This window comes from Eucalyptus grandis, chromosome 2, assembly GCF_016545825.1.
Source record: "Eucalyptus grandis isolate ANBG69807.140 chromosome 2, ASM1654582v1, whole genome shotgun sequence".
Classification (NCBI taxonomy): Eukaryota; Viridiplantae; Streptophyta; class Magnoliopsida; order Myrtales; family Myrtaceae; genus Eucalyptus; species Eucalyptus grandis.
This window is the reverse complement of record NC_052613.1, coordinates 12,512,044-12,538,721: the sequence shown is the minus strand read 5'-3', so window position 1 is coordinate 12,538,721 and position 26,678 is coordinate 12,512,044. Positions and strand designations below refer to the sequence as shown.

Sequence of the window (26,678 nt, the reverse complement as noted above, 5' to 3'; positions counted from 1 at the left end):
CTGGTTTCAACGGTTTCTTTCCCTCTTTCAAGAGATTGATGCAGCAGCGGGAGTGATTCCTTTTTCCACAACGTCCCATTCCGGAGGATCCTTTGATCGTAGGAAAGCTTTCATCTTGTTCTTCCAGATGTTGTAATCCTTTCCATCGAAGTAGGGAGGTCTGGTATTGCTTTGCCCCTCCATCGGCCCGGTGCTAGCATACTAGCCATGGATCTTTTACTCGAAGTAAAACACTTCAAACAAAGTAAGAACACGGGCTCGATACCAATTGAAATAGCTAGTACAGTACCTAGAGGGGGTGAATAGGTATACAAAAAATTTCTCGAAGCTTGCACGATATTTAAGCAATTAGAGAATTTGCAACAGTTAAAAATTCAATCGCAAGACTGAGTAAGGGAAAGAGAATTGAACACTCGGTTTATAGTGGTTCGGCTTGATTCAAGCCTACGTCCACTCTTCGCACGCGACGCCGATTGGCTGGATTCCACTATAATCAAAGAGTTGTTACAGTGTTGATCTTTCTTGATTTCTAGGTGTAGATGATCTACCACACTCACTCAAGGCGTCACCAAGTATAAACACTCTCGTATACAATTTCGCTCGTCTCAACTAACAATCAAGGATCTTCGGACTCTGGAATTTTTCTATCAATCACACACTTAAGACAACTAGAACGTCTTCCTTTTATACTCCTTCATGCCATCATAGCCGTTGGCACTTACCAAAGGAATTCCTCCAATCTACCCGTTGGACGGAATCAATCAAGAAGATCATCCGAGCTATTTAAGGAATCGATGATAGCCCATCAATCATGTTCGCCCATACAATCGGGATCTCGGTTTCCAAGAATAGAATAATCCAAGATTATTTCGTCGACCATCGGATCTTCAATCGATCTTAGATAAGAATTAAAGAATCCGAAATGATTATCCAACCAAAGAATCTATTCCAAAGGATAGGATCAAATCCTCAACCATAAACCTCGGCTTTGGATTTCCTTCAACACTTTGGATTAGAAAGAGCGTCGGTGAGAATAATTTTGAGTCTTGAGTCTTGAGTCTTGAGATTACAAAGTCTTGAGACTATAAAGTCTTGAGACTTTAACTATCGATATCCAGACTTAGACTGATAAAAATGTTTTGTCAGCTTCAAAATATTCTGGAAAGATTTCTCCAACAGTATTTAAATTTAAGATATGACACATGATATGATATGTGATGTGCAAATAACACACCAAAATATATTCTATTGAAACTTCATCAATATAAATCAATGACATTATTTCAATGATGCAAAGCAATTCATAAATTTGTCATAAAAAAGTCGAAATAATCAAAAATTTAACCCGATGTCTCGCGGCTCAATATTTTTATTATCATGATTTAATATGATAAATTTTCTAATTGGATAATAAATCAAAACAAATCAAATTAGACTGAAAATACTAAATAAATAAATAAACCATGAAACCAAATATCTAAAAATTTACCGAGTCTAACTCAAGGTGGACTTAAAGAAATGGTGAGGAAGCAGTAATGGCTGAGCTGCGATGGTGGTTCGCCAAGGGTGATGGGTCCTGGTGGCCGGAGCTGGGGCTGTCCGTCGGAGGTCCGGCGAGGTAGACCTGCAGCAAAACAGGGGATCGCCTCGGCAGTAGCTGATGGCGCAGCAAGGACAGCAGCAGGTCGTGCGGTGCGTTCGTCGGTTGCGGGGGACGCCGGTGAGAGGGCGACGGCAGGCAGATCAGCAGCGGCAGGAGGGTCGCTGTGCGGAGGTGCAGTGGCGTCGGCAGCAAGTTCACGGGTGCTGGTGCTCGGGCGGAGACGGAGCGGCTGCTGGCGTCAATGGCAAAGGAAGGCGCGACGCCGGTTAGGGACCTGTTGGCGTCGCTTGGTTGCCGGGTCGAAGGGCGGCAAGGGAAGCTCGGCAGCAAAAGTGCTCGGCGGGACACGGCAGTGTGGCTGGATCTCGGGCTGGAGGCGCGCGGTGGTCGCGAGCGTGGAGGAGTCGAGCAGGGGACGTGGCAGCTACTGGCGGCGATCGGCTCGGGCTTGCTGCTACGGCGGTGTTCGCACGATGGTGGTGCGGTGGCGGACGAGCGGCGACGCCGTGTAGAGCAGAAGCGGATGATTGGCCGAGCAGATGCAGATGGGGGAAGAAGGTGAACAGTAAGAGTCTTGTCAACTTTTTTCTTTGTTTTTCTTTCTCTTTTCCTTCCCAATGACCGGTCACTTCCTCGCTTTTCTTCCCTTTCTCTTTTGACTTTTCTTCTTTTTCCTCAAAAACTGAAACCCTCTTCTCTGTTTTCTCTCTTTTACTTTTCAATTTTTTTGGCGGAAAGAAGCCCTTCCCTCTCTCCACTTTTTGACTTTTCACTTTTGCATTCTTTTTTCTTTCGACGAATACGAAGAGAACCCCCTTAACCGAAGCTTTGCATTCTTTATTTAAAGAGGAAAGACTCGAGTTTATTTTTGCAGGTGAAGATTTTCCGATATAATTGCACATATTCACTCAACTTTTCTACAAAAAAAGTGATTCCAAAATCACACAGCTGTTGCATTTTTGAATTCAAAGGATTTTTTCAAAATTTCCCTCTATAATCAATAAATTATCTTTTATTTCTAAAAATGAATTTAAATTAAGTGTCAACAAGGGTTCTTGTCTATGATTGACATTGTTCTAATGGAATTAACTCCTAATGATGTAGATAGGTGGAACTTGCATAATTTGGAAATTAAATGTAAGTACCTGCCTTTCAGATTGGCTTAATGGGTTTGTTTTGCTCAAATACGGCCATATGGTACTTGGCCCAAATATATAAAAGGTAGATGTGTTTATGCAATTCTCATCATAATGTGATCATAACATAAGTAAAATATAGCCACGAGATTGGATTGGCTTAAATTTTAGATTTGTTATGTCTAAGAAAGCTGAAACGTGATATACTGACACATTGTAATGGACTGATATATGTAATGTGCTCTGGCCTGCTGAGGTGATTTCACCTTTCCTGTTGTCAAATGTGTTTTATTTTGTTTCACGTGGTCATGCTGCAAAACAGGAGATTTTTTTTCTTGGGGGGAGTGTGAGAAGAAAAAGGACTTAGTTAGGTTGATTTGCTGATAAGGCGATTTCCTATCTTTCAAATCCAATTTGGTTGTTTTGGTGTTTAATTATATTGGTATTGCTTTTCAAACATGTACAGAAGGTGGGTTTTTAGTGTCATCCGTCTATTTGCAATATTGAATGTTCAATAATGTTTTTCAGCTTGTTGTAAGAATCCTACTGTAGAACCGGCTGTATTGGTGCTTAGATTTACACATTCCGTGATTCCAGGTAATTTCAGCTTCACTGAGAACAGACCCATTTAAGATCCATATATCTCAGCTTATTCAATTTCAAAACTCATTATGGGTGTTTTGAGAAATGAGGCTTGACCCATTAATGACTCATTTAACTAGAAATTGGTCCATAAATGGGATTTAACACCTCTAATTTTACATACATGATTATTCGGTACAACTGAAAGGGTTAAGCCGCGCAATGGCTTCGCTGTGTGTGCCGAGGCTAGCGGCGCGGCGAATGGTGCGATCGAGGAGCCGGGCAATCGGATGTAGCTTCGGATTTTCCGGGAGTGAAGCGGAGGTGGAGACCGATCGGAGCTGCTCGACGAAGAGCCGGACGGCGGGCTGGTGGAAGTCGTTGTGCTGGAGGATTTCAGTCGCGCTGTGAGGGGGCGACGGTCTCGTGAAGGAACGAAGATGCTCGGAGATCGATGGATTGGTAGACGTTGTGATTCTAGAAGATGGTGGCCTGCACGAGACGTCTCCGGTGCTTAAGATCGAGGAGGGACGGACTGTAGCAAGTGCGTCGCGCGCCGTAGAGTGCGAAGGGACTTCGAAGGTGGAGGCGGATGCAAATGCCGAGACCGTTAGAGCCGCTCGAAATAACCCGGAATCGAAAATGTCGAAGACGATTGTGTGGAAAACAGGAATTGGCGACGGTCACGATCTCTTTGATACTGGTTTGCTCGATGGGGTAACTGTAGTTTACATGGGGGGCGGCAACGCGGTACGTAGTTTATGTTATAAATGATGACCGATATGAAAACTGAAGACTCATGAGTGAGAATTTGCTCTTGGCGTTATAATGCTCGAGTTCTGACGGTTGCATACAGGTGTCTGGGCTTCGAGGAGTAATCACAGAAGGAGGGATATTGTGTTCATGTGTTAGTTGCAATGGATGCAGAGTAAGTGCGTGGTTCTTTGCATGATGGGCTTCATATTAGTCAACATGGTATAACCCATTAATCAAGTTTATCTTTCTTATTTACTCCTAATTTCGGGAATGTGTAGGTTATTCCACCTTCCCAATTTGAGATACATGCGTGCGGTGCTTACAAACGGCCTTCCCAGTACACTTGCTTTGAGAATGGAAAGAGCCTGCTTGATTTGTTGAGGGTTTGCAGGAAGCTCCCCTTCACTCGCTAGAAAAGTACAGTCAAAAGTATTATTCATCAATCGCCTGTGGAAAAATCGTTCACTTGTAGAGGTGCAAAGGTATGACTATGGCTGCTCTTGTTATTTAGGATAGCGTTCTCTGTCAAGCAGGCTCATCGCATGAGGATCCTAACTGAACTCTCTCTCTCTCTCTCTCTCTCTCTCTGTGTTTTCCCTCTTTGATTCCCTTTCATGTTTCAGGTAAATTCCTGCATTATCTGTTGCCAGAGCAGGATCTTTGTGTAATTCATGTGTGCAGTCAAAGAAATGTCAAAGCACACCCAACAACAAAAGTCATTCAAGGGCTAGGTACATGCCTATTCTAATAGTCATACTCTGTATTAGTAAATTTCTGATGCTAAGTTTTCCCGTGTTGAATCAGTCTGGTGGGGCTTATTGGTGATCTTCCCATACGTTGACAACCATCTGATTTTGCATAGTGTCCTGGACTTTCTTTTTTTTTGATTGTCATGCTCTACAAGTCACAGGAAAATAGCCTAGAAAGTAATTTAATACATCTAGAAATGTGTTACATCATTATAACCATCAATTCTATCAGCTTTGTTTTAATGATATCAACTAGTAAGATTTTTTATCTGAGGAATTCAAAATGTTAATGCTAAGAAAGCCTTCTGTTAAGAGATGCTGCCTATGTTATTCCAGGTTAGCAAGAACAGTTGTAACCTCGGAGTCCTCTATGAGTCCTTCAATGAGTTTCTCTTTGCTTGGTGGCAGTGTGGGGATAAGAAAGACACGGTGAAATGTTTGCTCCCTGAGAAGTATGTCGAGATTGTATATTGAGATGTTTGCATGTATTTATCTCAGGTCTGCGAACAAGCTTCGAATGTCAAAGTCTGCTGATAATGGTTTAGCGGTTATTTCTTATCCAAGGGGACTCTGTGGAAAACATCCAGAAAGCTGGAATCCTCTGAATCTAGGTAAATTGTGTTTCAGTGTAGTACACTTCTATCTTGAGTGTTTTGTATCTTATCCTGCCTTGCTCATTGCTTTGCAACAGGTCACCTGGAGCAGATTCTAATTTTGAAAGCATCTCGAAGTGCATGTGCTCTTATTTCTCCACAAACGAAGAGTCAGCTGAAGATGAAGTTAGTTCCACTATAATGCTTATCTCATTCAGTGAGGCATAGTTTTGCAAGTCCATTTTAGTGATTAGTTCTTTTTACTAGGTGTAATCTGTTTTATGTAGAAATGTATGAAGAAAGATGGATGCAATATGACCTACAGCATGTCTCTCTCTCTCTGTTTTTTATTTTTTGGTGAATTTCTAGCAGGCACATATCATTCATCAGGCTCTTTCATGTTCTTAAATCTGCCTTCTCAGTAAATTATGCAACACTGCATCTCTATATTTCTTTCCTGCTTGTCTCTTTGTTATTAATGGCGTGGATCAAAGGTAGAGCAAACATTTTGCCTATCTCATGTTGGATTTATTGTCGGGATCGGAGTCTGTGTTGTCTCTTTCATCTGCACAAGTCAGCTTATTGTTTTGTTTAAGTTTTTAAAAAATTCTTTGCATAGATGAGACTTTCTTGTTGAATCTGCCATATTCTTGTTTCTGGTCACATACATCACATTCAGTATCTAGGTTTTGAAGATTTCTTCAGTACTTCTCATTTCAATGTGGAAGCCTCATTTTCAATGTGGAAGCGTCAATGGAAGACAGCTATAAAAGTTCAATTCTATGTTCTCCTTCAGATATTTGTGGTTATCATGTTATTCTTTCTCCAAAGCTTACAGTTATCTCTCCTATTTATTGGTGAATTAAAAATTAGAGCAAATATTGTGCCTTTGTCACATTTGATTTTTAGTTGGCATTGGTGACTGGATTGTGTTTCAGTTATGCAGTCAGCTGATATAAGTTTTCAAGAAATAAATGCCTGGCATTGATAGAGAGACAATCACTGTGCATTCTTTATGATCCTTTACATTTTGCCATTAATTTGAGTTTCTTGTTGAATTTTCCATATTGTCATATATTTTGTTTCAGGTCACCAAAATTTGTTTCAAAGGTCCAGTATGTGAAGAGTTCTTCAGTGCCTATCACTTTACAAAGAAGAGTCAGTGGAAGATAACTATAAAGTTAGATTTTATTTTCTTCTCTGGATCTAGTTCGTGGATTTTGGTTATCCTATGTTTTCTTTCTTGAAAGTTAACAGTCATCTCTTCTATCTGTTCGCTGTCATCTTTCTGAAAGAGATCAGAGGTTGCACAAATTGGTTTTTGAGGAAGATGGGTTGCCTGATGGAACTGAGGTGGCTTATTATTCACGAGGACAGGTATGCTTACTAAAAGGGGGTACTCAAGTGCACTGAAAACAAAAATTGCCAATTTGAAATCGTGGTTTTTTTGTGAACAGAAATTACTCGAGGGTTACAAAAAGGGTTTTGGGATATTTTGCAGATGCTGCAACTGTGAGGTACTAGTTTCTTCCTTTAAACTACAGTTACTACAACTTTTGAAGAATGTACATATGTTAGCTAACATTAATATGCAGGTTAGCCCCTCACAGTTTGAAGTTCATGCTGGCTGGGCTTCTCGCAAGAAGCCGTTAGTATTTCCTTTTACCTTGCCTCTTACCTTTCTTTTGCAAGAGAAGCCAACTGACATATCTGTTCTGTTTTTATTTGACAGCTATTCAAATATTTACACATCCAATGGGGTTTCCCTCCATGAATTGGCAATCTCTCTATCAAAAGGCGAAAATATTCTGCCAAGGATAATGACAACCTGTGCATTGCAGATGGGGGGAACCTTGTGCTCTGTGATGGTTGCCCAAGGCTTTCCATAAAGGTGATTCCTTAGTTATTCTGTATAGTTTAAGAATTTACATATCAAGACGTACACCGAGCTCTCTCTCTGTACATAGTAAATACAAATATTTGCTGCTACATTGCCACAGCCCAAGTAAAGATTGTAATGGGAATATTTTACCTGTACACTATAGAAGAACGAGATACTTCAAACTACAAATATACCTATGTTTGAAGCACGGATATTGATCTTCTAAGACATTTTTCCCTTGATTCCTACCATTGGTAGAACAAAGTTCTAAGTGGCCAACATTTCAATTTGTGTCTAATTGAACTGACATAGTAGGTTCCTCTTCATGTATTATTAGAAACCAATCTGCCAGTCACCACTTGCATGCTGTTTGATCTTTAATTTCAAGTCCAAAAGGAGTTATGTATATAATGGAATTCTCATGCACTGCTAAAAGATTAAAACTCCATCAGTCTTGCATTGTATCCATCTAAATATATATATGACTTGGGATCGCTTTGACTTTGAAGCTCTTGTTTATATGATAGACTCGGCTGTTGGTTTCTTTTCCATTCTTTTTTCTTTTTTGGGGATGAGTTTTGGGCGACAGCCTGAAATCTTTCCATATCATTTGTTAAGGTCCAGAGATTCAATTTATTTCTGTTTTCTATTAGTTAGATTAGATGTTTAAGCATTGACTTCTATGAAGCTTTTTTTCTAGTCTGGCATGACAAGATCCTTCCACCCCTTCTTTTATGCCAGTGTGTTCATGTGATGTATGTTTCTATTCTTATAAGGTTTTCCTGGTTTTTCATTTTAGTTTTTGTTTTTAGTCTTTCCATGTCATTTGTTAAAGTCCATATATTCAATTTTATTCTGTTACTCTATAAGCTAGGATCAGATGCTTTAAGCATTGACTGTGATCAAGCTGTTTTCTAGGATGGCATGACTAGATCCTTCCCTTCCCCCTTCTTTTTATGCTAGTGTGTTCATGTGATGAATGTTTTTATTCTCAGAAAGTTTTTTCTGGTTTTCATTTTGGTGCTAGTTTTGGATGCAAAGGCATATTGCAAATCCATGCATTGGAGATCTTAGTTACTTTGCTGCTTTAGGGATTAGTGGCTTAAATGACAGACCCTACTTCCTTATGATTTTTCCTTTTCCGTTGCCTATGTTGCAGAATGTGCTTCTCTGACAAATGTTCCACGTGGTAAATGGTACTGCAATTTTTGTGAAGAATATGTTTCAAAGAAGTTCGTGAATGAAAATGCTGTGCTGCTGGAAGAGTTTCGGGAGTTGATCCTATTGAGCAAATAACACAGAGATGCATTCGTATTGTCAAGAACATAGGTTCTGAGGTCACTGGATGTGCACTATGCAGGTTGTTGTTATAGCCACAAAGTTTGTTGGCTTATGTTTTGTTTATGAGTATCTTTTAAGGTTTTTTATGAACTGTGTTGCACTTTTTACATGAATGTCATATTACCTCATAATAACACTTTTCTCCTGCAATCTACTTATTCAATAGCTTTTTTTCTGTCGTAATATACAGAGGTTATGATTTTAGCAAATCTGGATTTGGTCCTCGCACCATCATTCTCTGTGACCAGGTGGTTTCCCTTTTCTCTGGTCTTTAAACTGTGGATTGAACTTAACAATGTGGAATCAAGAATCTTTAGATTCATTTTCACATAGAAGCTGATACGAATCTTCTTCTTGGCTTTACCTTCATAGTGTGAGAAGAATATCATGTGGGCTGCTTGAGGATCATAGAATGGCCATTCTAAGGTGCAGTTAAGATGATTGCATCATGTTTTCACTTTTACACTGCTTGTGCGGATCTTCTTTTACAATCTACTGGATATCATCAAAATGGCGACGCAATTCTTTTGACAGGAATTACCAAAGGGAAGTGGTTTTGTTGTACAGACTGCAGTAGGATACACCCACGTTGCAGGGCTTGCTTGTTCGTGGTGAAGAGAAGCTCCAAGACTCTACTTTTAAATATTCTAAAGAAGAAGCATGAGGAGAAAGGTCTTACAACAGTCAACAATTATGATACAAGCTGGAGGCTGCTGAGTGGCAGTTATGCTTGTTCTGAGTCTAGAGATTGCTTTCAGAGGCCGTTTCTATATTCCATGTGAGTAAACCCCTGGCTAAATGTCCATTTTGATTTGTTTGGAGTACGGTTGTCTACTTAAATAACTGGATGCACTAGTGGAAACCTGTGGAAGACGATGTTCACTACTGATTAACCATGAGAAAAAGAGCTCAGTACTTTATCATTAGGTGCATAACATAAGTATGGTTTCTCTTGTTTGCTTTCTCTTGGATCAAACACGAGCAAGTGGAGAAACCTGTGAGAGAAATGGTTTAGTAATTCTTGTGACAACCAGAAGTAAAGTGGAAACCCATGGTTAAATAAAGCTCTTTACAATTCTTCAGAATGTTTTAGCTATTGAAGGAGTAGGTGAATTGGCTATAGTGTTCTTGTAGTCCTCTTCAACTGTGCCACTGGAGTTGAAATTTGAGATGCTACCAAGTAATAGCACCCATGAATGAGTGTTCAGAAGCTCCCACTTTTAGGAACGTAGGATACCGATGTTCCTGAAAAGTGCAAAAACAGATCCCTCTTGGTTATGTGGGCCATACGGTGAATAAGTAGGAACCATGAAGGCATCAGTACTATAAACTCATGCAATTTCATCTAGAGTTACAACATTTTTGCCTCTTTGGGGGCCCCAATGGTGCTAAGATTTCCCAATATATGCTCAATTTTCGTTAATTTGAGGTGGTGTTTATTGTTTAACTACTGTGACGACCTTTTGCGATTTGCACCTTCTAGCTTACATTTGATGCAAACTTCACCACATGATATAAACTGGATTCATTCCTTCTGTTGAGGCATGTTGGTTCTGGCCAAAGATCAAGAAAATGCTAAACAAAGAGTTATAGCTCATTTAGCTGAATGTTTTATTGCCAAAAATTGATCTGTTGCATCTTGTAACATTCTAACAGATGTAACCATCTTTGAAACCTGAGCTGGACATTCTGTTTTAACAGGGTTTAGCAGGGAACTTGTTGTAGATTCAGTTAATCAATCTCTTGAGCCTTCATTAGGTCGGCAGAAATTGATTCTTGCGTTCCTGGATTTGGTGAATAGTTTGCTTTAATGTCGCTTTCATTATAAGATTGCCTAGTAATTTCATGTTTGGTCTTGGTTATGGACACGATGGGCAGGCTCAAGATGAGCTTAGGCATGGAAATTATTTTTGGCAGTTTTTCTGACCTGAAATCTCTAAACCCCCAGATCATCAATGTCATGTTGTTTTCCAGCAGGAACCTCCGCCTTGACACTGTTTATTGTTATAAATTTTTGAAATAGCGGCAAACATCATGCATTTTCCCATAACGTTTTCACTTTTTGCTGTTTTGCCAATCTGTGGGAAAGTAGGTTTTAATATTTGAAGCTTTGTCATCCTGGTCATCACTAGTAATTTTGGTAACGATTATTGTATCTGAGCTAATTTCAAAGATTTTCATGTCATCAGTGTTGTGAGGGTGAAGAAAAGAATTGCACCAAAAATTTAAGTACCTACCTCAGTTATTGAAGATTATCGAGTAAGCCAAAATTCATTGTACCTTGTGGACCGTAAAAGCAATTTTCTTTATGATCCCGATGGTTCTTAAACCACCATATGTCCAATACCATAAAGCTTTGTTTGGAATTGAATGAGAAAATCAGGATGGAAATGCCCAAAACCTTAAAGGTTCCCTACTTTAAACTTCTCACAGAAAATCAAGAGTTTCCCCATCCACCCATTTTTTTCATACCATCTTTCTCTATCATTTTCCAAACACTACATAAATGTTTATTACTGGTGATGTTCCAGTAGACTTAATACTCAAGCAACCAGAACTAAGGTCCATATTTTACCCTGAATATCAATGACATAAGCTTGTGAAAAATTGTAAAGTTACCTATAGTAGTAGGATAGTTTAACTATCGCTAACACAATGGAAAAAGAAAAAGGAGCTAGAAAAGTTGTTGACATTCCTTCCCTCCTCCCTCCCTCTTCCTTCCCAACACCAGTAAATACTAAATCATGCCTACCGAACGAAAATTACTAACATTAACACTTCGTTATCGCTGACAGTGTTGTATGTGCATACATTGGGGCTTTGCTATCGATCATCCCTTCTTCACTGTGACCAAGTTGTTGAAATCTTCAACTGTTCAAAAGTCATGGGTCAGTGCCCATTGTTAAATTGTGGATTGAGTCATGAATGGTAAACCTCATTTTCTGAGGTTATTCAGCTTTGCGGGTGATATATATCGGAGAAAACTTGGAGCTCTGCACCACTTTGGGTTATGTGGTGCATTTGAGATCATGTAATAAAGATCTCGGGTGTAATGATGCTGTGGCTACTTTTTCTACTGTTTTATTCATTGTTGGTCATCATGCTCTAGATTGTGCCTATATTGTTGTTTATTTTAGTTTGTCTCTCTTTACTTCTTTTTATGATGTACTATATTATTCTTTTTACCAAATACACTGTTATGTATCATATATACTTTGATTCTGCAGGTATATATTCATTCAAAAAATGCACTAATGTCCTTTGCTGATTAAACTGACAGTCACATTTCCACCATTTTGTGGGAACATGCTGCTGGCGGTGCCTTTTATATTGTTGGTGGTTGTAATTTTGATTGCAATCACAAAACTCTATGCCTTTTCTCCGGATCTTGGCCAGCTGTCATGTGTTCTGGCTGAATGTCTGTTATTGGCAATATTTTAGTAAAATAATTTTTCAAGCCTGACTTTAGTTCGCAGTCCATCTTTCTATTTTTGGTTTATACAAACAAAAAATTGCATGTAAATGTTTGAAAATAGAACGCAACACTATCAGAGTAACCATTAATTAGAGAATTCAACCGTAACTTTTCAGGAATGCTTTGACCCAATAGTTGATCTGACGAACCGTGATCTCATTCCTTCAATGGTGTATGGGTAAGTCTCCAGCCATTAGGGTTGAACTTGCGTATTGCCATCTTTTTTGACTCCGCAACTGAATATCTTTAACCCTTTAAAGTTAATGTATGTGTCTGCTTGCATTATCTGCAGAAGGTGCACGAGGAACCAAGGTACAGTGGAATGTACTGCGCAGTGCTAATTGTCAAGTAAGAACCTTTGCGCACCTCAAAGCAGATCAACAGGAGTGAAGGGATTTTGATTTTTTTTTTTTTTGGTGGTGCAATTATTGCAGCTCAATTGTTGTATCAGCAGGAATTCTTAGGATTTTCGGACAAGAATTGGCTGAACTCCCTTAGTAGCGACAAAGGGCAGTCATGACCAGGTTAAATTTTGTTGCTCTCTTCAGATGTTTGATATGGTTTGACAGTTCTGCCTACCCAAATTATCTAGTAATGAAATTCCACTTTTTCACATTTAAAGAAAAAAATTTGAGGAAGATGACTTTTACTAAAAAGACGAAGTGTTATGTTTGTGTGGGGTCAGTGGCAGATCATGTCATGCCGTTGTGCTTTCTTTTTGTTTCAAATCTTCTTGAAGCTTGAGATATTCTAGATCTTTCTTCAGAGTCTACTTCCACATCTTTCCCTGTTTCTTTTAGTGGCTATTTGTCCCCAGAAATTACCTTTTGCAATGGTATGTCAGCTTTCCCCACAAAATGAGGAATGCTACTTTTTGTAATTCAACAAGCACTTACAATCTCATCTTGATCAGGATGCATGAAATTCTCATTTATGCCATAGGGTACTGACCAGAACAGTTCTGGTTTCCAATAAATCTCACCACTACTGCATTAGAATATTTGGGACTACACTCTTTAGGCAGCCCCTTCTTATCCCTAAAAAATAGTGATTTTTCATTCTTTGTTTGGGTTTCAGTGTGATATTTGAAGCTGTGGACATGACTTATATTCTCTGAATTGGTGATGCAGTTTGGGATTTGAGCAGTTTTCATCAAATTTAGGAGACTTTACTGTACATACCGAATGTCTATCTTTAATGTGAAAAAGAAACGCACCTCAGCAGTTGCTCAAAATGTGATTGTGCAAGTGGTTTCTCTACTCTTTTGTAAAGCACCATGCATGGTTTGCCTCATGTCCATCAGTTTCTCAGTGTCATGGAATCTAATCAATTTGATGAGGTAGTCATAGAAATGTTAACCACTATGAATTGTTACTCAACTGGCTTTGATCTCATATTTTCAATCAGGGCTACTTTCAACTACTGTTCTCTTGCATTCAGAAACTGCTGGGTTTCTTGAATGTAAGGAGCCTTGTGCTACCAGCTGCTGCAGAAGCGGAGTCTATGGACTGACAAATTTGGTTTCGTAAAGATGGAACTTGACCAGGTGTTTTATCGGATCAATTTATCTTGCACTCTATTATGTGCTTTCTTATCACTGCTAACATGGATATGTTCTTAATCTGCAGCTCACTAGTTATAGGAAAATCTGCAGCCAGATGGTCACTTTCAAGGGACATCTATGCTGCAAAAACCAGTTCCAAGGTGCAGCTTTTGACGATGCTGGAATATGTTAGTTTCAGGATTTCCTTTTAGAGTTGTTTATTGGCAGAGTTTAGTTGGGTTCTCTCTTGTACATGCTTTCTTCCCCTTCCTTTTAGTGTTGCAATTTTTATATTATTCACAATTTTTGGCCCCCTTCGACCATTAAAAAAAAAAAAAAAAAAAGGTCAGGGATAGGTTGAAGGAGGGGGAATTGGCGGAAGCTTGAACTTTGCTTTTTGTAATGCTTAAAGGAAAAACGTTCCGAGTAAGCAAGGTTCAATATGATAGTTATGCTATTTTGCCGATCCATTTCTTTGGAAGCTTAAGTGTGCTCGCTTTCGATTTCTTTTCTTTTATTTCCTGTTTGCTGTATGATATATGACATGTATTGTGATGTGCCTGTAGGCAATAGCAATGCACCTAGTATCTAGGATCTAATCTGATATCTTAAAAGTAAGGTGGTAGTGGTGTGGTGTCCTCCAAGGTCAGGAAATATCAGATCCATTATTGGGGAGAGATGTTATGGATGCTTAAAAGCCCTTTCTGGGTCGGCCACTGCACTACATATTCTTTTTCTCCAGCCATATGGATCAATCCCGACTAACTGGCAGTATTTATTCTCCACAATTGTCACACGAATCGGATCTTTTGATCTTAATGTCGCGCTGAGCAGAGTGTTTTTTTTTTATCCTTCAAAATCTTAGGATTACAGTTATCCGGGGTAGTTATTGCGGAAGTGATGAGATGCTGCTGTTTAGTCGGATTCTTGGTTTCAAGGAAAACTTGAGCAGAGGGCAGCAGATTAGTTGCTCGCTGTTGTTCCATCCATGTATCTTAGTGAGATATTTGTTGTCATCCTTCTCCATTTCAACTTAGTTGTCACTGCACATGCTGGATCATGACATTTGAAATAAGGAAATAAGAGTGATGAAAATCTCAAAGCGATCTGACCAAAGGTCAGGAGCATACCTGCGTAGGGAAATTCTATGTTGAAGTTGGACCGGAATGACGATCATTAAATTCTTATATGCCTGCGCATCGATGGGACATGGACATGATAAAAGTCGGTCATTTGCAATTCGTGCGACGTGACGTAAGGTGGTGGCTAAACTGATACGGAACAGTCTTGAGTATGGGTGAAACACAGCATGATGTGTTCGGTGCATTCAGTTGAATGCACTTATTCAATCCACGATTCATATCTTGCCTAATTACATGAAAACTATATGACAGCATCAAACAGCTTCCTGGGTCGGTCCTGCCATGATGTACTGCAACACCCTCGACACATCGGGAGTGGGAAGACCCTCCCTCCTGCGTCGCCTGTCTTGCCTTCTCCCCAAGTTCAGCTGCTCTCTTCCTCCTCTCTTCTCCTTCTTCATCCTCCGACACCAGTGCATCGATAGCCCTCGCAATCTCATCTTCCCTCACCAAGATGCCGACCTTCGTTTCCTCTCCCCCCATCTCATCGGCACCTTCGTGCCCACTCGGACTCAATTTTTCAGTATGTCCACCAGGAGCGCCTCATTCGCGAACTGCTCGGAGAAGAGAGGCCAAGTTATCATCGGCAGCCCTGAGCACACGCCTTCTAGGGCTGAGTTCCAACCGCAGTGCGTTAGGAATCCTCCGATCGCTCGGTGAGACAGAATGGCGACCTGAGGAGCCCACCCTCTTATCACAGTCCCTCTTTCTTTGACCCTTTCCTCAAATCTTTCCTCCATTAACCAGTTCTCTAATTCCGAATCTCCTCTCCCCTTTTGATCACCCAAACGAAGGCTGTTGCGATGCTACTAAGCCTTCCCTAGCTCCATCAGCTGCGATGGGGCTAAACGGCATAGACTTCCTAAGCAGGCATAAATCACTGATTGCGGCTTCATTGAATCGAGCCACGCCATGCATTTTTCTGCATCGCTCGAGGCCTCTTTCCTCTCTGAAACATGTCGGACTCGTCTTTGTTGCACAAAGAAACTGGTCCGACGCACCAAACTCTTTCCCAATCGCCTTTTGGTATGCCTCGATGCACCCATGCTCCAGCTCAGCGAAGCTATTGAGCACGACCCCTTGAGCTGCCATTTCAGCTTCCTGTATCTTCCACGGAAGACTTCGAAATCCGTTGACGCACGGTTGTCCCTGGGCGCGCTTTCGTGATCTTGAACCCTTTGGCATCCCCGGCACCTCAAACGGTTCCATGTCGGAAGTAATCGAATCCGAGCATTTGGAGTGTTTCTTTAACACGGAGAAGCAACACGTTGCATGAAAAACAAATCTTTGAACCCAAATCTTTGGGCGGTTTCGGATGACCAAAATATGTATTTGTCCGATATTATGCAGCTAGGAGCAGTAGTTTGTTCTCGCAGGTGCTTCTCAATTGGTTCTTGCAGTTTTCCCATGGCATTATAGAACTTGGCTAGCAGCTCTGGCGACGGGAGGATATCGAGATTCTCGTACCCAATAGGGAGCCCCACTTCTTCACACGGGAAAGGGATTTCCACGAGCTGGATTGGCATTCCGAGTTCGCCACATCGATCCACGGTGGTTCTGAACCTGCGGGCATTGACAGGGTCGTATATAGTAGCGATCGCTCCCCGTGAAGCGAAAATCCGTGCCATGTCCACCAAAGGAATCATATGGCCCTGCGCCAGGAGCGGAATGAACACGATGTGAACGGATTGGGATGGCAAAGACATGATGGAACGGAACTGTTAGATCGATTCAGGGAACGCGGCAGGAGGCGCACTGGGGGAGGACCTTGTTTACACTGCTAGGACTTTCAAAGATAAAGCTGAGGTGAAAGTTTCAAAAAGTGTGATGATGGTTTGGTTGAACTCCATGCTTTATATGCATAAGTTTCACCTGATCCTTGGCAGGTGTGACTGCCTAAAAAATCGGGAACGTTACTCTCGTTTCCAAAGAATGCGGCCTCTGCCGACTGAGATCGGTCTTGAGTTTTCAACTGAGCAGTTTTGACTTTGAACCATTCTTGATAGAAGTCAAGACTGTACTTGCTCGATTTAATTAATAGCCAAAGATCTGATACAATTGCCATTTGTTTGTTTTTTAATCAACAACAAAAGACTCGACCGAAAAAACAGAGAATAACAAAAACAAAAGAGACGAGCTCGGGAAGCTGCCTGGAAGCTGAAGCTCTGTTCGCCTTGACACGATGTTTGCTCGAATCACGTTGGACAGCACTAGAATAATCTAAGCATCCCGAGAAATTATCCGGCGAATCCGGTATATGTACTAAATTAAATTTGAATTGTTAGATATGATGGAATCTGTATGGAGTCCATTTTTAGTGGTTCAGATTTAGTTTTGATTACATACATATTTTACTTTGCTAATAACTTACTCAAGGTTCATTTTATTATTGAGTAACATATCATATTAAAAAATTCTTGATTCAGCTTACTTCTTCAAATAGCAGTTAACTAATAGCGAATCAAGAATTCGAGGTTAGGCGAACGAGACAAAGAAGTTTTCGCCAAAATATCATATAGATAATATTTTTCGGAATTTTTTAACCAATTATTGAGGAATTTTCGGACATAGGGGTTGGGGCACCACTAGCCACCAAGGTTTGCGATCTCTGTAAACCACTTAATCGAACTAGACTAGGAGTACTGGTTCTGCGGAATCGAGAACTGAACCACCAAGTTCTAGGACCAGTCGACCTGCCCGGGTTCGGCTCCCAGGCCCAATAGAATCGGTGAATTTGCATATCTCGATTGAAAGTTTTGGATTAATTGAATTACCAATTTATGTCGCAATTTGAAAGGATTTCATCCAAGATTTGCTAAGAGACTAAGAAGACTGAGAGATAATGGGGCCGTGATTGTAGGGACATGCCCGAAACCCGAAAAAGGAGGAGGATTCAGTGAATTCTTTTTAATAAATGATGGACTCAAATTTAAGGAAGGTGCAGTAAGCGAGAGGTAAAACAGTAAGTCTTTGCAAGAAAAGAAAGAAAGTAAAATAAAAGAAAGAAACAAGAGACCAAAGGAGCAAGTTGGATGAATCGATGAAGCAATATGAAAGAAACAAAAAGATTTGCTTCATCATCTAGAATAAAAGCAATGCATGAGAGGAGATTTGGGTTTAGGTTTTACACTTCATTTCTTTAAGAACTAAAAGAATAAATAAATTTAGTTAGTCCAATTTGATTGAGATCCGATTCCCTTTCGAAACCAGGAACACTACTGAAAAATCACTGGGCCTGATTTTATGGAATCAGCACAAGATTTCCACTATCTAGAACCACCCAAAACCGATTGGTTTAGTTTGATTGCAGTAGTTTTATATACTCACCCCAATGATCAATCACGTAGTGAGCAGGACTTTACACAATCGCAGCTTGGCTCCTAGAGTAACTTCGAATAAGAAACTCTAACACGGACGCAACAAGTGCGAGCTTATGTGTTTGATCACTCAGTCAAATATCAAGGCTTGCATCTTCTTCTTCTTATTTTACACTTTCCTTTCTCTTTCCCTTTAAAGGGGAACTTGCTTAAATTGTAGCCTTACAACGTGAAGACTGAAATTTTCTATCGACGAACACGTTGGGACCAGTGATAATGAGGTCTATAGATGAGTCTATCTGGGAATGACTTCTTCTGAAGATTTGGCCTCACCCCTCTAAAGCTTTCCTTTTCTATACTGACTGCACTGCTGGGGATCACCTACTGTGGGTTTGCAGTCAAAGTCTTTTTTTGTGTAATGCGTGGCGTTTGTGGCATTGGTGTCGACAACCGATGTTCCTTAATTCGGAAACATGATGGAAGACATCTTCTACTAATTTGGATATCGCATATTCCTCGCAAAAACGCTAACGCCGGTGTGCAGGTGCCCACTCACCATGCTTAACGACACTACCTTCATACTTCACTTATGTAGTTGCCCATTCCATACGCACCATCCTTAGTGCTTGTTAGGAGTCAACGTCTGGTCCTCACTCCAACACAATTTGTCCCTCTATTCGGCCTCGGTCATGCACTTGCTGGAAAAGATCCTGCTCTGACAACACGTTTAAATGTCCTGGTCCCATCCACGTTCGCGTAATCTCTGAAGATTCCAAATATCCATTACAAGTGGCGGTCATTTAAATGCGTCTTGTTACCAATTATTCGAAGGTCTATGTTGGAGGGACGTGAGACTTTGTCTAAGGAAACTTACACACAACTTCTTGCGAATGGGCAGAGGTATGGAGGTTTCACGGGTCTCCAGAAGCTGATAACCAACTCTAGTACGAAGCTACCTTTTTCATCATCATGCACAAAATAATTGGTGTCCACGGATTCTGACATAGACCGTGACACGCCTTCTGGATCACGCCACGGAGTTGAATTCAGTTTTGCACGAGATTTTAGTTCCTGACAATAACATTCAAACGCGGTCGAAACTTAGGCACTAACATACACCTCGTTGCTTGTTTGAATGGTTTTACTTCAATCATCCTAATTCCGATAGCCGAAATAGGAAATAAAAGCGAAGATTCCCAAGAGCGGAAATCTAGGGAGTTTACATTCAAATCTTTCACTTTCACAATACTATCGTTATGATATAGCAATAACGCAAAATTGCGTTGTGATAGAATAAGAACTTTTGTCGATGGGACCACCCACATTGTGGCTCTTTGGCGCGGTGAGCTTCTCCCTAACGCAAGGGGAGGAGTTTGATTCTCGGGTACCTGGGATACGAGGGGTGGTGGTGACTTATGTGCTTCAGGGTTTCTCCGTACAGCCGATAGATGGTGACTCATGTGCCTAGGTTCTTACGCCGCGCTGTTGAAGTACGGGGCACTAGTCATAAAAAACAAAAAAAAAACTTTGTCAATAGGTCATATATTAAATGGCGATTGTCATAATGAAATACCTATTTTGGCAACAACCATATTTGTCTTGGGTCATATTTTTATATACTTATCTAATTACGAACCTGTAGAGACGGCATAATTTTCTTTATCATCCAAATGTGTCTCGCTCATAGTCTTTACTTTTGATCGGATGTCATCCATCAAGTTTGATTGTGCCATTGCATTCATTGACCGGGTTGTGCACGGAAAAATTATTAGTTCGTTAATGACAATATCTGAGTAAGTCAACATATATATAAACTTTACTTTTATGCAATGTTTGAGCTCTCTATAATGATAGAGACAACTGAACTGAGATGATCATGCGAACGTGACTATCTTGCATGTATCGTGCAATATACTTCAATGAATTAGATATACTTTATTCTCCTTCTTTTTTAAGAACATATATTCTCTTCTAAGTGTTTCGGGATAGTGACGAATTGCATACCCTAAATTCTCAGGACTTGACTTGCCAAAAATAGTCTGACATATCTCATGAAATAAGGTTAAAGATAAACATAAGATCGGCAAATTAAATTTATTGTACCTTATCTATTAATTATAAAGGTTAATGAAGATGGAAATGAAATAGATTTAGAGTTTATTTCGAAAGATAAAGTAAACTATTGTGCAATTTCATGGGGAGGGCATTCTTTGCTTTTAAGAAATCAATTTCCCTTTTTTTAGAGACAAGCATACAAACCTTATAGATTAAAGAATATCGTATTTTACATTTCGTAAATAGATGTTGCATATGTTCTTTGTATTTGGATTTTACCCTACAGTTTGATCAATATATGTATCTTACATTTAATTTGACTGAACCAATAGTCCTATAAATGTACCGAAAATAATGATCTTAAACGTTTATTTATGAACCGAATCAGTCCAATGCTTGATGGTTTTGGTGAGATTTTGTAGAACTCTATTGGATGTTTAGGTATACAAGCGAAATTTGACAATGAATAATCAGTCAAAAAGACTTATTCAACATTGAGGAAAATGATTTCTCCATCCCCCCACCCCACAAAAAAAAAGAAAAAAAAGGAAATCGTTTTCCCAGCCACGTCTTCTTTCTATTTAGATGCTTACCATGATGTCACTCTTTGATTATATTTTGGAAGGGAGAATTATTCTCACATGAAATTTTATTAAGTTTTTAATTATTCGAATTTTTTTCTGGCACCCCTTTTTGGTTACTTTATTTTGATAATACAAAAGCTTAAATTTTATAATTCATATATCAGCAATATCTTAGATAAGGGTTTCGATATCATCTTAATATATTATATTAGGGACATGATATAAGTATCATGCAAAGAATGATTTTGAAAGTAACGTTTAAGTATAATTTTTATTTTTTGGAAAAAGTACCAAAAAGTCATAAACTTATTGGACCTAAGCTAATTCAGTCTTAAATATTTCAATTGCACTAATTGAGTCATAAATCTTTTGATAATTTATTAATGTAATCCATCTAGCCAATCTCGACTGGAAATCGCTAAATAGATGTCGGTTATCCTATATGGCATGATAGGTATTAACGTGAACAAATTTTATAATTTTTGATATTTTTATGAACTTTTTATTTATTTTTTCTTTTCTTTTTACAACTTTGAGCTGAAGGCTGTTGGCCAATATCACTATCCATAGGCAATAGCCAATGACCCTCATCTAGTCTAGAGGAGGGTTGACACACTCCCTTATTGGCTAACAAGGGCCGGAAAACCACACAAACTTGTGAGGGCCTTTACGAGCAAGGGCCTCTATGCCCTTGCCAGCCATAGGTGAGGGCAATGCAACCCTTGTTGGCCAATAGGCAAGTGTGGCTAGGGGTGTGCATGGTCGGGCGAGCGGTTCCCGACCTAGAACCGGGAACCGCCCGCTAAGGACCGGTTCGAAAATTGGAACCGGGATCCACCCATTTGTTGCATGGACCAGGGAACCGGACCGCCGGTCCGTGCGGTTCTGGGTGGATCCATGGAACCGATCTTGACGAAACAATTTTTTGATTTTCAACATGACTACATGACATCAAAGCAAGCCAAAAAAGAAAAACCAAATTTAAGTATGTGGAACAAAAATTCATTTGTTGCAACTATAAATGCAACCAATGAAGGAATGGATGTACGTAAGTTGATATAGAGACAGAGAGAGTAGTAAGTGTTTAAGAAAAATGGGTCTCTCTTAAAGCTATGAACTGGACATGTCCTTCATTAGGTTCGGCAAAATATCACAAGTCGCACAAACAAATCAAAGGAGGTGAAATGAGGCACCATCCAAACACAGGAAAACAAAGGAAGTGCAACTAAACAAGACTTTATTGAATACATCACCTTCATCATTATATTAATAAATAAACTAAACAACGAAAAAGCATAAGAATTCCCCAATATTTAGCTTTGTATTCATCCTGCAGCAAAAACAATTGCCACAAAACAATTGCTTTGGATTCAATTTTAGTATTTTTAATATTAAAAGGGAACCGGTCCGGTCAGTGGGCGGATCCGCCCATGGAGGCAGGAACCGGACCGGTTCCCTCAAGAACCACCGGTTCGGGCGGTTCCGGTCCAGGCCCGGGTATTTTGCACACCCCTAAGTGTGGCGCTCTCTTGCATTTGGGCGAGGACGATGAGAAGTGGAGGCCAGCTCGGAGTCGCCAATGGCCGATCAAGGTTGGCAAGTGGGTTGCCGGCCCATAGTTGGGGAAAAAAGGAAAGGAAAAAAATTAATATGATAAAAAAAAATTTAAAAAAAATTACGCTAGCGCTGACCATACCACACAAGATGGATGATATCCATATCAATATTTTATAGTTAAAATTAGTTGGATGGATTATATTGGCAAATCATCAAAATATTGAAGACTAAATTAACACGATATAAATATTTAAGATTGAATTGACATAAATATAATAAATTTAGGATTTTTTTGTACTTTTCCCGAAAGATTTTGTACTCTCACATTCAAGTACACCATCGAATAGCTGAAAACCAACAAGTTTTTTAAAAAATTTCCATGAAAATTTTTCCACCGTCAAGAAATTTCTTGGGAAAGAAACACATCTAAATTGCAAAAGTTGCAATAACTAACACCACCTTCGTATTACAGCATAGCCTATTAGTAGGCACTGAAGTGAACCAAACGGGTGTCGAAACACTTTTTGGTAGATTAGTTTTACTTTCATGTCTGTTCATATGTACTTTTTGGCAAGGTTATATATTTGACATTTTGTGACTTATTTTAGGAGTACTTCAAAATCCATTGACGACATAAGACTCGTTGATCTATTCCCTATTCTCAAATGACTGATAAATCTGTTCTCAAGTTTGAAACTCATAATCCTGTTGCATGAGAACTGCGGACATATTCATCGGCCGACTTCAAATTTTGAAGCTTTGAAAACATTGATTTGATTGTTTGCCATATATTATTCCTTGGAAAATCACATTGAAGGTATAAGAGGTGATAACATGAGTGGTTCATGAACTTTTCTTAAATGTTCAATGTGATATATGAATATTTTTTGTTCAATTTAATTTTGAACTTTAAAAACCTCATCAATGTAGTCCTTTTAATAAAAAACTCCTAGCCCATTCATTAACGTGGCCATCATATTTGTGAACTTAATATTAAATTTGCCATGTGTGTGATGCCAAAGGAAGTGTAGATAAGTAGGACGTAACACAAGTGAGAATTTTAATGGATAGGTTGCTCGCCACCCAATATAATCAACCTAAGAGATAAGAGCAATACTTGCCACCTGCAGAAATCTACCTAAGGGATAAGAGTAAATAAGAAAACTTCTTTTTATCAAGCCAAAGGCTCAATTAATTTATGAAATAAACCAAGTCTTGCCTTTTCATTCATCACGACATGCTTATATAATTGAGCATGGAACAACCCTCCAAGCATGAGTAATTTCCTCACATTGGAAAGGCATAACATAATAAAATCTAAGAACTAGAACTTTGACTCTTGGAACCTTCATTACTTTTAACACTCATAAAGACCTAGGAACTCAGAGAAATGCAATAATGATATTTATGAGACATTGAAAATATGAAAGATATAGTTGATGTAGGTCTCCATGTTTTGCCCGATTTCTAAAGTTGCTAAATTAATGGCCTTTTAAGGGTGCTCTAGCATCATACACTTCTGTTGCATGTAAAGCTCATCCTTGAGTTTCCGTTGTTTTTCTTCTTCATGGTAGGGAAAAAGATTTGCAACATCGAATGTTGCTAACATAATATATTCAACATTGATCATTGTCTCATAACATCTCTCTCCATTCAATTTTTTTTTGACAAGAAGAGTGTTGCGTCTCTTCAAAATGACCAATTAATCTTCCAACATGGGCCTCATTGATAATGGCTTCCTTGAGAGAACTTCTTGGCATGCACAAACTAGTATTCTTGAAAAGAAATCCATCTTACAACAAGAATTGCCGATTAAACCCTTTGAACAATCTTTCCAAATTTTTCAAAAGTTTTGGATCGTCTTCATAGAACTCTTTGATCATGGCAACCTAAAACCTTCACTGCATTGTGGATAGCAAGGAATGCCTACAACAATGCATCCACCACGTGATAAGAAGGTGAAAGTTTGAAGAAACTCTACCGACTTGGCTTGCCTATTGTTAAGCTTATGTTGAGTGTTTATGTACTTCAAGGTTCATGATGACTAGAGAACAAATTCCTTGAACAATAGATAATATTGTCAATGATCCAAATCTCTAACAATAGTATAAATCCTCATCATAAGTAGAAGTAATTCTTGAAGGAATTATTTGATTTCTCGATAAAAAATGCAACAGGCCTTCCTTTTGGCTAAGAACCACACTAATTCCCACATTATAAGCATCACAATCAACTCTAGATTTAGGAAGGTAACTAATTTCTCCCATTAGATGGTTTAGGGGTTCTCTCTTTTGAAAGGGCCCAAGGTGATCATGACTTCATCTTGTTGGCAGTAGTATCCTTGAACCCCTCATGCTTAGTTTTTCTATCAAATTGCCAAAGTCCTCCCAAGCAAATGGCAAGCAATCATAGAACAACATCTCCATACTTAATCATTATGTTTTATTCGATGGAGAACGAACAAGACATGGTTAATACCTAATTCCCTTTGTGAAGCCAGAGCTTGTAAGATTGTGGTGTTTCTCTATCTTGGTGCAACTTATCCACCGTTGTTGTAACCACTACATCCCCACCTTCCCTCTATTGATGATAACATCACACACCTTTTCATGAGAAGTGCATTGAGTATGATAAATGTTTTTGCAAAGCCATGTACTGTCTTCACTAGGAGTAGCATTGAAGATTTTACAAAGATTAGAGACTCTCCTTGATCTCCATTAATAACTCCATCTCCCTCTAACCTTTCATTTGAATTAAGTGAGTCTTAACGTTGCTCTTCTTATACTAGAGAGAGAACCTTACGATTTGGATAATTCGAGGCACTATATCCAACACTTGGCTTTTGAAACACTTGACAGAGTTAGGGCGTTGGAACTTGATGGATCCATCATTCTTAGGAAGCGATTTTGAAGCAGCTGCCTAATATTAGAAGTAGAGGCACTCTTATTTTGGAATAGCCTTCATTGTTCCAAGACCAAACTACTACCATGTGCTCTTTAAGTTATTATTCCTTAAGTGCAAATTAACAAACATCATGGTAAGTCCAATAAGATTGAAGTTGGACAACATTGCCGTTTGCAATCGAAGTCCACCAAGGTAGTAGGCAACAATTTGCTCCTTAATCTCAAAACACCACAAAAGAATAACAAAGTAATCAAATTCTGTTGTATATTCTTCAACAAACAACTCCTTTTGTTGAAATTGTGAAACTAGAGGAGGGGTATCTTGACAATAGTTCATCGGTAGGAACTTCTTCTTTAATTCTTTCTTCATCTTTCCCCCAAGTTACAATGGGCTTTCTTCCTTCGCAGCTTCTTTGTTTGTTCAAGTGCTCCCCACCAAATAGACACGCGTGCATTTTGACTTTGATGGCAGCTAGCTTCATCTTTCGCATTTGGTATTTCTTTGTAGTGAAGAATCTTTCTACAGTGTACAGCCAATCCATAAATTCTTCCGGTGTATCTTCCTTCAAATTCAAAGAATATCAACCTTTACATAAGAATCTTGCTCAATTCCATGGAACCTTCATTATTGACATCAGGAAGTCTTCCCTCACTTGAAGCATGACTTCAATTACTGGCGAAAGTTGATGTCCTCTTCATCCAGAGAGAGCATCTTCTGAATCATGAAAACCATCACATTCTAGAAGTTTGACGCTTGCAAACACTCTTGTAGTTGTTGGCTTGTCTCCTTATATCATCCACCTCCATCTCACTCTCTCTTTCTTGAGCTATAAGAGACTCAATGTTTGGCCCACGTTGTTGATGACCAACCATTTGACCTTGCTTTCATACCAATTTGATGCTGGAGAAAGTGTAGAAAAGGAGGTAATGAGAACTTAAAGGGTAGGTTGCTCGCCACGTCTGGTAATCAACCTAAGAGATAAGAGCAAGACAGAAAACTTCTTTATTCTTAAGCCAAGGCTCAAATAATTTTATGAATCAAACCAAGTCTTGCATTTTCATTCATCACTTAGCATGCTTATATAATTGGGCATGGAACAACCCTCAAGCATGAGTAAATGCTTGGACACATTATAGAACAAACATAATAAAATCCTAGGAACTAGATTTTTTTGACTCTTGGAACTTATTACAACACAACTCATAAAGACCACAGGAACTAAGAAATGCAATAATGATATTTATGAGACATTGAAAATATGAGAAATATTCCCGGTGTATATCTCCATGTTTTGACAATTTCAAAAAGTTGCTGAATTAATGGCCTTCAAGGGATGCTTTGGCATCAGTATAGTATCTATAGGGTTTTACATGTAGAGGTTATGTGTGCAGGTGTCTATATATATATATATGAAAACAAAGAAGGAATAGAAGATTTTGCTAAATTTAGAAAATGAATT

At 39.2% G+C, this 26,678-nt stretch overlaps 1 long non-coding RNA gene and 2 pseudogenes across 1 annotated transcript; 2 read left to right on the top strand and 1 right to left on the bottom strand.

Moving 5' to 3' along the window:
• Window positions 1-2,148: 2,148 nt before the first annotated feature.
• Window positions 2,149-14,004, top strand: LOC120290512 (annotated as a pseudogene).
• Window positions 4,697-5,533, top strand: LOC120290139. Its single transcript, XR_005547981.1, has 4 exons — window positions 4,697-4,808; window positions 5,163-5,255; window positions 5,325-5,437; window positions 5,518-5,533. It is a non-coding gene; the product is annotated as an uncharacterized LOC120290139 (long non-coding RNA).
• Window positions 14,005-14,889: 885 nt separating the features above from the next.
• On the bottom strand, window positions 14,890-16,587 carry LOC120290511 (annotated as a pseudogene).
• Between the last annotated feature and the right edge of the window lie 10,091 nt (window positions 16,588-26,678).